General features: G+C 41.9%; 1 protein-coding gene and 1 pseudogene across 10 annotated transcripts in view; one reads left to right on the top strand and one right to left on the bottom strand.

The window, feature by feature from the left end:
- Ehbp1 (EH domain binding protein 1) overlaps positions 1 to 15,723 on the top strand; it is a 342,848-nt gene that overhangs the window by 20,669 nt on the left and 306,456 nt on the right. The window lies entirely within an intron of this gene.
- On the bottom strand, positions 9,513 to 11,575 carry LOC121832652 (dnaJ homolog subfamily A member 1-like; annotated as a pseudogene).

Raw genomic sequence — 15,723 nt, 5'->3', positions numbered from 1 at the left:
TATGATTATTACAAGCTTGAGTGACTACAAACCTGTAGTTCTGAACAACCTAAATAACTTAAGGACTAAGGCTTCACATTATAAAAGTAAAGAATCTGTAAACAGATGAACAGTGTAAGGACAATGGCCTCAAAATTGTGACAATATACAAAATATCTTAATCAGGGGTAGAAATATATGGTGCAATATGATAAAGGAGTGTCCTTAATCTGTACCAATACAAAATATCCTAAACAGAAGTAGAACATACATACAGTATAACAAATATAATTTTCAGTAAACAGCTGAAGTCCTCTGTTCTGTCCATGAGCAAATGCATCTGGCCATCTGCTTATGCCAAGAAGAAGAACGTGACCCCTCTCCATTTCTTTTTAAGAAGTCACATAGGAAGGCAAGTGTAGCATCAATCTTAAAAGTTCTTATTAATAAAATCAAACCTGAGGCCAGTAATTGGGGTGAAATGCTGGTAGATCAGAGAGACAGAACAGGCCACAGCTACCTCACCTCGCCAGTTCCTCAGCTGGTCTTGTTTCTTCAGACTGGAGGCTTCTGAGTCCTCATCCAGAATGAATTTCAGCTGAACTGTGTTGCTCCAAAGCCTGAAAGCTTAAGCAGCCAAATGCTTCTAGTTTCTGGTCCTCATACCTTATATATTTTTCTGCTTTCTACCACCACTCTCTGGGATTAAAGGCTCGCTTTCTGGGATTAAGGGCGTGTGTCACTATGCCTGGCCATTTCCAATGTGGCCTTGAACTCACAGAGACCCAGAGGGATTTCTTCCTCTGGAATGCTAGGATTAAAGGCGTGTGTGCCACCATTTTCTGGCTTCTGTATCTAGTGGCTGTTCTGTCTCTGACCCCAGATAAGTTTATTAGGGTGCACAATATTTTGGGGAACACAATGTCACCACAGGCAAGAAGCACCACCTCTTTCAGGCTGTATAGCCCAAGGTGAAGCAAATACCACTGCACTGGCTGCCTCAGGCTCCTGTTGCAGTGATTGGCTCCTCGATGATGGACCTTCAACTGTGAGCTGAAATGACTGGTTCCCTCTTAGGTTGATTTTGTAGAGCAGTTTGTCACAGCAACAAACTAAGATACCAGCCTTTATCATAGAGAAAGTTTAAGAAACAAATCACTTCTGAAATGGACAAATCAGGATGTAACCATTTAAAAATAATCTCCACAGACTAGAAATCATATCATTCCCTAATTTTTTTTAAAGAAGAGTGATGCAGGAGGGCTGTCTGTTCTGGCTCTGACTCATGAAGGGAGGCCATTTTAACACAACCCTGGTAAGCATGTACCGTTGTTTGAATTTCTAATGGACTTATAATAAAAAACCTGAAGCCAGATATCAGGGTGAAAGCTGAAAGATCAGAGAAGCAAAGCAACCACAGCCAGCCTCACCTGGCCAAGCCCACGAGTCCTCAGACTGAAATCCTCTGAGTCTTTGCCCAAAAGGATCTCAGCTGAACTGCTTTAGTTCCTGTCTCCTCACGCCTCATATACCTTTCTCTGCCCCGCCATCACTTACTGGGATTAAAGGCGTATGTGCTTCCCAGTACTGAGATTAAAGGTGTGCGCCACCACTGCCTGGCTTTATTCTCAGTGTGGCCTTGAACACACAGAGATCCAGACAGATCTCTGCCTCCTGAGTGATAGGATTAAAGGTGTGTGCCACCACTGTCTGGCCTCTGTCTAATCTAGTGGCTGGCTCTGTCCTCTGATCCTGAGGCAAGTTTATTAGGGTACACAATATATCACCACAATGTACATATCCCATTACTCAGTAGTCCCAGAATTGCATACTTGTGTCTGAATCACCTGAAGCCTGTTGTTTTTAAAAGTCAAGAAGTCACTATAATATTGGAGAATTTAAAATGCTATAAAACTAAAGTCACAGAGACCCAAGAAACATATCGATCTCAACCTCCTCCTCCGTGAGCTGTCAAAATACGAATGTGCATGTGACCTCAATGGATGTTAAGTTTGAAGGTAATGAAAAAGAAAAAGAGAACACTTCAGAATCTATTTGGGTGTATCTTCTCTGGGAAGAAAATCTAGATTATTGAAATAATCATTACAAGTTTTAACTCTTTTTGCCTACTGGCCCCAACCTGGTTGAATTAGGATCACATTATTCATTACTAAAGCCTAAGATTTTCCTAATAAAACATTTTATGACATATTTACTTACCCTTACATTTAAACTGATGTTTTAATCCTTAATGCACAAAGTATGTACAGAAAACATTTATAGTTCCTTACTAAACAAGGAGTAAGTTTTAGAATGAAAGGACCAAGCAGACGCCATACCAGGCTGCTCAGTCTCCTCTCAGAGATCAGGCCTCAATTTCAGTTTCCTGGGACTTGAGCAGCAGTTTCTGGGAGGGCCATGAACAAAGACATAGTCCTTGCAGGAGCTCCCTTTCTGCACATACTCTGACTGCTCAAGGTTCAGCCAGTTGTTTACTGTCTGGGACCTTCACCAACTTAGAGCTACATGCATGTGTACATCAATGTGAACGTGTGAGGCCAGCCAGACTCCATGGCAGCTCAAGGACAGCCTGGGCCACTGAGTCAGCCCCACAGTCAGAATGTGCGAGGCCAACCAGCTTCCATGGCAGCTCAAGAACAAAGCCTGAGACTTGTCCAGGCCTGCCTCCAAATAATAACTGTAACCCCCAACCAGTAAATTGAAAGGTTATATACCCAATCATATGACACAAAAGGCTTGTACCACCTGCTTTGGGTCTTTCCCTTTAAAAACCCCTCACCCTGAGAGCTCAGGGTCATCCTTCTCCACCCACTCATTCCGAGTGTTGGACTCGACCAAGCCCGGGCTTGCTTCTTATCAATAAACCCCTGTGTGTTTTGCATCGGATATCGGCTCTGTGGTGGTCTTGTTCGGTGGTCTCACGACGCAGGCACAACAAGAACTTTGGTGAATAAGCAATAGTTGAGGTTTCATAGTCTTTTGTACTTTTCTGTTTAGCATAGTTTGCATGGATGCTTTGAAAGTTTTTTGATTTAAACAAAATTGTGATAAATCCACCTTCTGACCACAGTGGATTGTATATAGTATTTCAAGTTTTGGTGAGACCTTGCCCAGAAGCAGATGGACTATGACGTCTTTTAGGCACGTGAAAAATTCTGAGAGTAGTCCAATTAAAACAGTCACTGTGAGTATAGCATTTAGTAGATGGGACCTTTGGTTGTCTTTGGAGCAGCAGGAGAGCCCTCCTAGGGAGAGAAGAGCCTGTGTGGGCTGCTGTTGTTTGTGATCTGCAGAGCTAGAGTCTGAGCCTGGGGCTACACCTCCAGTCCTTTGTGTTTTTGTAGACAGAGTCTTGTTAAATTGACCAGGCTGGCCTAAAATCTTAAATACTCCTGCTTTAGACTCCAGAGTGCTGGGATTCTAGACATGGAACAGGACACTTGGTTGGTTTTTTAAAGAATTGGATTTTGAATTGAGTTAATTCTAAATAATTATTATAAGATATATTGTGAGACAAATGATGCCCAACTACAAAACCATATATAAAACTGTAGTAATCAAGAGTGCATGATTTTTAAAATTTTTATTCAAGATAATTTTTAAAATAGAGGCTTTATGTTTTTATATATATATATATATATATATATATATATATATATATATATATATATATAATTCAGGCTGACCTTGAACTCATGATCTGCCTTCCTCATAGGCCAATTGAGAGATGAGTTTACAAAGCATATACCAATATAATCAACTGAAGAAAGTTTTTTTCTAAAATTTGGGCTTGCTCATGTATTCTTTCAGTAAATGTTTAAGCCAAACATGCAGATTTGTTGAGTCCAAGTTAGGAAGCTGGGATAGACTGAGAAAGAAATTAGAGTTCCACTGAAAACTTATTTCAAAGGAATGATCCTGCCTTCTCCCTAAAAAGATATCAAATTAGAAACCCACAGTGTTTGGAACTTTCTGGCTGATTTCAGTTGATTTGAAATGTGAATTGGATGCATTAGTGCCTTTACACATGACACACAGACTCCAAAGAAAGTAACTATATACATGCGATTATTCTCTGTTTTATATCTTCAAAGGTCCAGTGATAGACAGCTCAGGGAAAACATGGTGGCTTTACAGTTTGAGAGACTGGGCGCATCCCTGCTTACTACCTTGCCATCTCTCATCCTCATTGTCTGGATCTCCAGCCAACACATCTGCACCCCACGTAGACAGGAAAGGCACACCCCCTCTCTCTAAGGAGACTTTTCCAGAAGTTATACACAAGACTTAGGCAAAAGTTGATCACATCGTAGCTCCAGCTGCCGAGGTATGGCTGACACACCTTGCCTGAGTAGAGATGGCTCAGCTGGAAACTGCTAGAGAAGAAAATAGAGCATTGGGGTGTCTGTTCTTCAGACTCTGTCACTGTGACAGAGTGTATGACGTAAGCAAAATCAGAGAAAAGACATATTTGTCCCCAGGGTTTCTGAGGCTTCAGTTCATCATGGCGGGGAGGGAGGGGAGAGTGGAGAAGCTCACATCATGGTGGCCAGACAGCAGAGAGGAATGGTGTGCTAGCAGAATTTTTCCTATTGCTGCTTTATTCCATCCAGGGCCCCAGCTCGTGGGTGGTGCTACCCACATTCAGACTGGGTCTTCCTCCCTTCATCAGTTCTCTAGGGAAATACCCTCACAGACACACACTCAGACATGTGCTTCACTGTCTTATAAGACCTTCGCAATCTAATCAAACTGATAGTCAAGATTAGCCATCACAAGTGTCCAGTGTCTTGGCTTGGACCTTCTCCAGGCCTTTTAATGTCTCCCTTCAACTGAAAAAGGCTCTAATTCAGTGTGTTAATCCCAAAGAGTCTAGGAGAAAGACCACCAACCCAAATCATCATGGCCAAATCAATTAAAGCAAACAACTAATAAAAACAAGCTTTATTTTTTTATTCATGTAAAGGGGCTGCCTCCCCCTAAGGTGGGGTTCAAGAGGTCAGCATTGGACATGAAGAATATAAATATAGCTCAGGGAGGGATAGGGGGTTTCCAAACAGGGGATTTGGTGAGCAAAATAGTCTGGGTTACAGGAGCAGAAAGTAACCATAACAAGTTAGTCATAATGGCCTCCTAGAACAAAGACATGATTGCAAGGTGGTCATAACAAGGTAGTCATAACCATAGGTAGTCATAACAAGGTAGTCATAGGTGGCCATAATAGCCCTTTGAAACAAGACATGGTTGCTGTTTCCTGGAACAGGCAGTACAAAACTATTTGTAGTTAATGTTACAGATGGGGCATAGCTCAGTCCTTGAGAAACAGAGGTTTAAACATAAACAGGAATGAACCTAGTTCATTTTCACTGTAAGATGGCTCTTAAGCCTAAGATGAAGGCAGACTGGCTTACCAAGTGCTTTAAGTGCAGAAGAATCTTGTGAAATGGTGTTAAACCTAAGTATTACTTCTAGGATGCGAAGTTAGGGTTCAGGAAACTAGTAGAACTTACATCTCAAAGTTCTAAGCATAGAGAATATTGGTTCTTCATTCTAACATATTAGTGTTAGAATATTGTATTTGAGGGCTGGAGAGATGGCTCAGTGATTAAGATCAGCACTTATTGATCTTGCCAAAAACAGGGTTAGTTTCCAGCATCCACATCTGGCAGCACACAACCACCTGCAACTTCAGTTTCAGGGGATTGATGCCCTTTTCTGGTGCATATCAGTCCATGAAGGCACAAACACATGCACATAAGAAAAGATGAAAAAAGAGTATTATACTTTGTCCTGCTTCCAGAACATTCAGTTGTCTCAGGACTGTTGGTTAAATCTATATCTTCCACGTTCCTAACAGTCATTGTTCTGCCTTCAAATTCATCTTGGGAATTCTGACAATAAACTTTCTATTGTTAGTCAATCAGAAATTAAAGCCTGATAAGAGTCATCAAAAATATCCCCAACTTGGGGGGAACAACTCTGTCAAGCAACAAAAACTAGGTTATCAAAATAGAAACAAATGGGTAAAAACTTCTTAAATCTTTCTTCTTTGTATAATCTTTCATTTTTTGAAATTGTAATACAATCCCATAATCTTTCCTCTTCCCTTTTCTCCCATCAAGCCCTTCTGCATCCCTTTGCTCTTTTTCAAATTCATGGCCTCTCTTTCTTTGTTATACAATCCTAAATACCTAAATACAATTTGCTCAGGCTGTATAATGTTATCTGAATGTATATGACCTCAGGGCTGACAGCTTGATAACCAGTTGAGGGGGCTCTTCCCTGGAGAAGACCATTTGGAAAACACTTTGAAACCGTTAACTATGTATTAAACACAGGTGCTTTTAAAATGACCAAATTAGAGTTGAAAGTTGGTCATTAGATCCTCCCCCCCCCCCCCCCCCCCGACATCCAGATGAAACAAATCAAGTGTCTCGTTCTCTGTCTGGACATCTGCCTTGGGCTGTTTCTTCTCTATTATGGGGTGAACCTGCTCCATTGGAGTCCTTGGCAGCAGAATGGCCACCAATCCCAGAAGAAAGAGCCCCATTTTGTAATAATTCTACCAAGAGTCCTAGGGTGCAAATCTGCTAGGACTGCATTGGCTTGGAACACACTTTATATATTTGTATAGATGTCACATGTTATCGTATCATACATGCCTCCTATGTATTTGTGGGTATGAGTCACACGTATGCCTTTTTCCTCCACTCAGTGAAGTCATACGCATCCTGGGATGACATCAGTGCTTCCAGAGTAACCCAGTTCTCTCAAGTTCACCTCTTGTGTCCTCTGTGCTTCTCCATTACTAACTTGAGTCTTTAGACCTGTGAGACAATGAGATGGTTCTCATATCTTTTAGTTTTATCTTAGACTGTACGTTAGTCAGCTTTATTACTATAAGAAACACCCAAGATAATGAACTTATCAAGAGAGAAAGTGTGTTGTATTTACAATCGTGGATGTTTCGGTACCTGATCAAGGTCGGCTCACCCTGCTGTTTTTGTGCAGCACACTATGGCCAGGAAAAGCTTCAGGAGAGAACAAACATTATAGCTAGGAATTGAAAGGCAGGGAAGAGGAAGAGTGAGATTATACAGTGTCCTTAATACTTGGATCTGCAGAGGACACTTAAAATGCAAACTATAGAGACTGCTATTTAAATTATTTTACCATATTTGATAAAATTCCTACTTTTACAATCTATATATGTTTCTCTGCCTAACTGCAAAAGTTTAACTTTTAATCTTTGCTTATGTATTTTTAATTATTTACTATCATCATCATCATTTGTGTGTGTGTGTGTGTGTGTGTGTGTGTGTGTGTGTGTGTGTGTGTGCCTAAGCATGTCATGGCATATGCATGAACTTGCGGGAGTCAGTTCTCTCCTTCCACCTATATGTAGTATTGAGCTCAGGTCTTCAGCCTTGCACAAGGGCTTTTATCCACTAAGCCATTTTATCATTCCTTATACTCGTTTTTAAAAATCCAATGGTTTCTTACACGTAGTAGGCACTTGATGAATATTTACTCAGTTGAGCCACCTGACTTGATACTGAAAGAGCAAAAAGAATCTTCTTGGAGGCCAGCCTGGGTATTTACAAATACAAATACAATAATGGAACACACATAGGACACCTTACCTCCAAGAATGTCTGGGAAGAGAACTAAAATTTTGGAGTAAAAGGTATGAAAATCAGCTTTTTTTCCCTCCTCAATAAAGACCTAACTATATAGCCTAGATTGCTTCAGACTTATTATGAAGCTCAGGCTGGCCTTGAGATCCTCATACCTCAGCCTCCTAAGCACTGAGATTACAAGGATGGACCACCACCTCAGGGTTTTTTTTAATTCAGTTTTTAATGATTTTATTAAAAGGTAGATCAAATGCCATAAGTGTATATGGCTTTATTTAATATATGTTTTAATATATATGTGTATGTGTATATACATCATATATTAATATATAATGTGGATATATGGTACAGCAGAAAGGAAAGTAATTCTAGAAGTGCAAGCCCTTAAGAAGCCGCATATTATGATAAACCTCTTTCATTTCTGTCCCTGACAACATGTTTAAACTATAATTATACCAATTTCAGCATTAGTTGGGTTGATAGAATGCAGAAGCATCACAGTTAATCCACTTAATACAGATAATTAGATAAATACTTCTCTAAAAATTAGGTTTTGTCTTCTCTTAGTACAAGTTCTCATGTAGCTCAGGTTGGCCTCAAGTTCACTGTGCAGTGATGTAGTTGAGGCTACCTTTAAATTCCTGACCCTCCTGCTTCTACCTCTCAAGTGCTAGGATTACAGGTATGTTCCACCATGTGGGACACGTTTTTTTTTGTGCGCGTCTGATTGCCAGTTAAGTACAGAATTTTAATAGCTTAACAAGAAAGGGTTTTACACACAACATAATGTTTTGGCTTTGGCTTGTCCACATAAACAGCTGAACTAGTTATGAGGTATAGTCTAACAGATGCCAAAGGGATTTATTTTGTTACAGAAGTTTTTGTTCTTAATTTTAAGATTTATTTATTTTATACACATGAATGTTTTGCTTTCATGAATGTATGTGCACCATGTAGGTACCTATGCACAGCTGTGAGCCACATGTAGGTACTGAGAACCAAACCTACATCCTTTGAAAGAACAGCCATTATTGTGCTCTCTCTCTCTCTCTCTCTCTCTCTCTCTCTCTCTCTCTCTCTCTCTCTCTCTCTCTCTCTCTCTCTAAGTAGTTTTTATAGATATTAAATATTAGCTTCCATGCTGGAGTCATCATCCACATGGGGCAAAATTGGGGCTTTCTTATATAATAATTCTTTATTGATTCTTTGGGAATTTCAAATCATGTACCCCAACCCTGCTCACCTCCCAGTCCTTCCGTATCCTCCCCTCACCCCTGCAGCATCCCTCCCCCAAAAATCAATTAAAAAAAAAAAAAAGCTTGCTGCTACCACCTGGCTCTCTGTCTCCAACACCTCTTCATTCATCCTAGCAGCATCAGGAGCTGAGGTGTTTCACACAGTGTACCCTTCTGTCCAATCAGCCCCACCCACAAAATGTTCATCGCAATGAGTCATCGGTCTGGTTCAAGGACTCTGACACTCCATCACCTCTGGACCCTCATGGAAACTCCTCACGGATATCCTGCTGTTGCTCCAAGTCATGGAGATCCTGCAGCTATTGTTCAGCAGGACCAGTCCCTTCATGAGCTCCAACAGGTCCTAGAAGGGGTAGATGTTAGGATGGGCCAACCCAAGCCCAGGATGTGGATCTGGGTGGCAGCTGCTGAGCTGGTCAGTCCGGGCCACTGAGACCACCCCCCTCAGACAAGGGGCAGAGCCATCTCTTCTAGGCTCAGCTTACCCATGGTGAGGGGGTGGGGCCATCTTTTCTGAGCACAAAGGAGAGAGCAGCTTCCCAGGGGGCAGGGCCAGCTCTTCTGCTGCAGTGTCCAATGAGGGCCAGGACCAGCTATCCCAGGGCCAGTGAAGGCTGGCTCAGCAGGGCCCTTGGTTTTCAACACGCATGGTTCCTATAACCCCTGGGGGGGCCATGGGCATCTTCATAGACACCAGCTGAAGCAGGAACATTGACCCAGACATGGCCCTCAGCAGCAGCTTTGGCCCAAATATCTCCATGGCCCCCGTGGCAGCACAGGCCACCCAGATCAGTATGGCCCTGGTGGCAGCAAGGCTCCCGGACACCAACATGGTCTTACTTAGGTGGCTGTCTAGACCCCAGGCATAGCCCTCAGTGGTAACAGGAGCCACAGATATCAACTCAGACCCTGGCTGCTGCTGGGCCACTGACCCAGACATGGCCCTGTGCAGCAGCATGGGACCAGAGGACACCATGGCCCTAGGTGGCAGCATGGGCCTCTCAGATCTGAATGACCCCAGTGTGGCAGCATGGTCCTCAGACATCAACATGGCCACAGGTTGCTGCCTAGACTCTGGGCATCCATGTGGCCTTTGGTGTTACCTGGGCCCAGATGTCACCATGGCCCTAGGTGGCAGCACAGGCTACTCAGGTTGGCATTGGCCCTTGGACACCAACATGGTCCCAGGTGGCAAAAATTGGGACTTAAATACATGTGTTCATTCTGTATCTAACTTTGAAAACACTACTATATTTTAATATTAAAACACAGAGAATGCTAAGTAGTAGCGTATTCTGATAATAGTCCTTCACTAATCACTGCATATAAGGACCAGCGGTGCTAGGCCTGGTGATACAGACTTGTAATCCTGAAAGTTCAAGGCCTAGCGGAGGTACAGAGAAGATTCGAGTCCTGTCTGGCCACCTGCGGGAGACCATGTCTAAGATAGCAGTAGTAAACATTATTTAAAGGGCTGGGATATACAGCACAGCGTAGAGTGTGCTTGCCTGCTACACACACGGCTCTGGGCTCAGTGTCCAGGGCTGAAAACAGAACACACAGAACATAAACACCAAATGCTATTCCCTGGCCCCATTAAGAGGCCCGACATTGACCACCGTCTCTGGAACGACAGAATGCAGTTTGTAGCTCTCCTCTATGTCTCCATTTCCAGGGCACTGTCTTTCTTGATTCCAATCGAAGTCTACCAGTTCTACAAGAACAACTCACTGCAGTAGTCTCTTCTGCTCCCTGACCTCCAGGAAGGAGTTTCTTGAGAGCCATTTTCAGGAAAGTTTCTTTAAGCCTGATGGTTAGGTGTTCTTTATCATGTGGTGGAGAATAAACGGGCATACCTTCACTGAACACACACCTGTTATCTCCCATGGGTAAGACTCTGATATGAACGAAAGGTGAGAACTATGGTTCCCTGGTCCTCAAGGTGAAAATTCCCCTTTGGAAGCTGAACAGTGCTTCACGCAGCTTTTTATCTCCATTTATATATAAAGATCTTCCCACTGAGTCAAAACAGCATTGTCCTGATCTAACAAAATGATAGCATTCTCTGGCTCCAGTCTTGGCCCTCTGTCTCCTTCACTATGGAATGTTATACTCTAGCCATCTTTCATGTCTTTGTCAATATGAACTTCCAGAGCCTTCTTTTAGACTATCTTCCTTTTATTGGGCTTCTATATCTATTATATTAGAACTGATCTGTTCATCATGGCCCTAGTACTCCATGCACACAGACTGAATTTGCTGAACCGCCCCAATCCGGTACCTGTCACACAGAGTTGTGACAGCACTCTCTCTACTGCTCATCTCTTAACACCCTGGCCTTCACGTTGGTCACAAGTCCCATTCTTTTGCAGAGCCAAGTTCCTCATTGTGCCATCATACAAATATCCTAAAGTTACTGAGATGATGCACAACATGTTTACCTCTCCTTCCTCCCTGCATCCTTCCTCCTTTTCCAAAGGACATAGCAAAGATGCCAGTGGGAGAGTCAGAGTCATCAGCTTCGCCATCCTCTTTAATCACCTGCTTGCCTTCTTGGTCATATAATTTCGTTTTCTTGACATCAAGAACTTCATAATCATGAGAAATTTCTCCATTTGGGATCCTACTGGAGCAGTACTTCAAAGCAGATTTCTTATACACTTTTTGAAACTTTTCTTGCATTTGACCCTCAAAACATCACAGTAATTGGTTTCTTTCATTTTTAAAAAATAGCTTATGAGCTGTAGCTGGTGAGCCAACTGGAATGGAGTATGCTTACCTTTTACTTTTTTTTTTTCTAGAATAAGATCTTATATAGCCCAGGCTGGCTGTGGTGGTTTGAATGAGAAGGGCCCCAATATGCACATATGTTTGAATATTTGGTCCCCAGTAGGTGGAACTGTTTGGGAAGGATTAGAAGGTATAGCCTTGTGGAAGGAAGTGTGTCACTGGAGGTGGGCTTGAAGTTGAAAAACACTCAGTGCTATTCCCAGTGTGCTCTCTGCCTTCTATTTGAAGATCAAGATGTGAGCTCTCAGCTGCTGCTGCGGCTGCCTGCCTCCTGCCTCGCTCCACCATCATAAACTCTAACCCTCTGGAACTATAAGCCCAGTTAAACTCTTATAAATTGCCTTGATCATGGTGTCTTATCACAGCAATAGAAAAACAATTAATATAGGGGCCTTGAACTTGCTATATATCTGAGAATTCTTGAACTCCTGATGCTCCTGCCTCAACCTCCCAAATGCTGGAATTACAGATACATACCACCACACCTGGCTAAAAACCTATGGTATTCTTAAAAGCTGCATGTGAGTGCCAGGGAATGTGTTCATTAGATTGTTTTGGTTAACATTTAAAGGTTGTACATCATCTATTTCAGACAAGGTAATTCAGTTTGGGCATGTGATGATTTGTATTTTTTTATAGCTAGAGTAGTATTATATTATAACCATTATTTTAAGAAATAGTATTAATATTGCTAAAGTGTTTAATGAAACACAAAACTAATAACAAAAGAGTAATATAATACTATAATTCAAATAAACATAAACAGGGCTCCAGTTCAAATACAGATTGTAAATCTGTGCATGTTGTGATGTCTATAATGGGATTCTGCATAAACAACCACAAAGGACAGAATACAAAGTACAATAATAAGGTAGATTTTATTGAGTGAGTGATTTATGAACAATAGTCTCCAAAGTACTATCATTTATAATAACACTTTTCTCATGTTTTGTGTCAGTGTGAAACAAAGCATAGTTCCCTCTAATCAACTTGGATTTTCTAGATCAAACGTTTGAGTAATGATTTCTAATTGATGAGGAGTGTGTTTCAGGAGGGCAGGGCAGTTTGGAATTTTTTTTTTTTCTGTCTCTTTTGATGTGTTGCATTCTTGGTACTTTGTACAATGACTCAAGCTTACTAATTATCCACTAATATTTGTTAGTAAATAAATGCAGCTTTCATTCAAGAACACCTCCAAGTAAAGTCCAAATCTCTTTGGATATTCCAAAACAACTTTGAAAGCCGCTATTCAAAGTTACATTCTGAGGTGGTTTGAAAGAAAATGGCTCCCATAGGGAGTGGCACTATTAGGAGGTATGGCTTTGCTGGAGTGGGTGTAGTCTTCTTGGAGGAAGTGTGTCACTAGGGGTGGGATTTAAAGTTTCAGAGGCTCAGACCAGGCCCAGTGTCTCTCTCTTCTTGCTGCCTACTGCCTACTGATCAGAAGCAGAACTCTTGGCTCCTTTCCAGTACCATGTCTACCTGTGCACTACCATGTTTCCTGCCATGATGGTAATGGACTGAACCTCTGAACCTGTAAGCAAGACCCAATTAAATGTTTTCCTTCATAAGAGTTGCTGTGGTCATGATGTCTCTTCACAGCAATAGAAACCCTAAGTCACACTCCTTCTAGCAGAACCTGATATGAGTTCCTGTGTTGATTTAAATCTCCCAAGGCAAGCTGAAAGTCAGATACTATGGGGATAAGTAAGACAAAGCAGATGACCTGTCGGGAAAAGTGTTAAAAGTCAACTAACATTCCTGGTCACCACAAAGTGTACACAAAGAAAGGTTTCTGCATGCCTGAAGCACAGCCATTGTTTATGTCTCAGCAGGACAGGTACAAGGCAGAGAGATGCTACTTTTTTGTAAGCCATGATTTATGCTGGAGGATACACATTACACACAGATGCATATTCCTCATGATAGGCCAGGCAACTGTGGCTAGCTAGGAAGAGTGTTGAAGAATACCAAGAGTCAAACAGTTAATAATATGGCCCCAGTGCTTGTTTTCATTTTCCAAGGAACAAGCAAATATTTCAAACATGACCAAGTTATTTCCTCCCTCACGTGTGTATATCTTTAACAAGTGTCCAAGCAAGAGGCACCTCTTTTTCTACACTGAAGCAGGCTAGCTACTAGAGAAAAGGTGCTTGGCTGATATTTATTTATTTATTTAGGTGTGTGTGTGTGTGTGTGTGTGTGTGTGTGTGCTACACACATGCATGCAGGTGCTTGTGGAGGACAGAGGATGTCATGAAGTCCTCGGGACCTGGAGGTGATTGTGAGATCCCATGTCGATGCCGGGAACCGAACCTGCATCCTCTCCAAGTCCTTGTAACTGCTGAGTTGTGTCTCCAGCCCACATGCGCTTTTGAAATAAGAAATGGGGCACAAATAGTGCCTGATAATTCTTTAAGGGGCTTCTCAGGAGGTGTGGCTCAAAACAGCACTGTATTCCGTATCTACGAGAAGGTGAACCTGTGGGCTGGGGAGACAGCTTGCCTGTTAAAGTGCTTGCTTACCCAGCACGAGGACCAGAGTTCAGATCCGGAGCCTGGGTCAATGCCAGGTCGGAGGACGGTGGCCTGCCTGGAATTCTAGCCTTGGAAAGTGGAGACAAGGAATGCTGGCTAACTAGACTTGCCATTTGGCAAGTTCTGTGTTTGAGCAAGAGCCCCTGGCGCTGCCTCAAAGAATAAGATATAAGAGCCACAGAAGATGATTCCTGTCAGCAGCCTTGGGCCTGTGTACACACATGTGCGCGCACACACACATGCAAATACACATACAAACATGCACATCTCACACATACATATACATGAAAAGAAGAAAATCATTTTAAAAATAGACTAAACTAATTTCAGAGATAGAATATGGAAGTTATAATATTAAAGATCAGGACTTTTTTTTTGAAAAGACTGAATCATGGTACAAAAATTTTAGTCTTACCCAATGTTTTCTTTTCTTGGAGAAAGAAATCGATGTACCATTTTGGGGGATATTTAAAAATAGCACCCCAAAGTTGCAAAGGAATATAAAGAAATACCCAGCTGCTCTCATGTAAAACAGAGGCCTTAGTGATACTGTGACTCTCTGGCTCCACTGCTACTGTCTTTGGCCTGGCATTTGTACCCATTACCCTGCCCAGAAGATTGCCAAACTGCACGGGTTGGCACAGCCTGAAAGCTGGGTTCTTACCAGTCTACTCCTATGTGGCAAGTTTTGGCAATGGGGCTGTTCTTCCTCATTTTGTTCCAGGGTTTGTGTCTGGCAGGTTCTGCCTCCTCATAGCTTCCCGTTCTTTGATCTGTTTGGGATGGAGGTGTTTTCATTGCACACCACACTGTGGAGAAGGGAGTGTTTTCATGGCTACCTGAGATTTACTTTTCTTTGCCTGTCCATCTTACTTTATTATTTCAGAAGTTATTATATTATTTTGTTCATACTAAATATAACGATCAGAATTATTTTGAGGAACACACATACTGGGTATGTGTCTATCTAGTTATCCAGAACTTATTCTTACTATTGAAAACACAGGAGAAATGAAGCTAAGGTCAGTTTATCTAATCAAAGACACTTCAGGAGAAAGAAACAATAAGCCATGGTCAAGAATCTCTACTAATTTTATAAGATTGTGAATTCATTGAATTGTGTAAAATCTTTCTCAGAAAGGGCTCCCAATTCCAATTCAAACCTTTGCTGCAATAATCCCTGGAACTGACCACTTATTTGCAATGGGCAAATCATCTGTAATAGCTGTACTCTCCTTGACTTATTCAGCATTGTGGAATGGAACGTTACCACTATGAAATTATCTCCAGTAATTTGAAGACTCAGATTGAGAGCACAGTATAGATCTATTGATCTATAAATTCAGGGGTGATATTGAGTTGATCTATAACGGCACAATGGCATGTGACTATCATCTATTTTGATTAATGTTTTAGCTGTACTGTTAGTATTTTGAGTATCTACATTCTAGCACTCGGGAGGCAGAGGCAGGCGGATCTCTGTGAGTTCGAGGCCAGCCTGGG

Source organism: Peromyscus maniculatus, chromosome 10 (genome assembly GCF_049852395.1).
Source record: "Peromyscus maniculatus bairdii isolate BWxNUB_F1_BW_parent chromosome 10, HU_Pman_BW_mat_3.1, whole genome shotgun sequence".
Classification (NCBI taxonomy): domain Eukaryota; kingdom Metazoa; phylum Chordata; class Mammalia; order Rodentia; family Cricetidae; genus Peromyscus; species Peromyscus maniculatus.
Note: the sequence above shows the minus strand (reverse complement) of the source record. Positions and strands in the feature narration are given on the sequence as shown.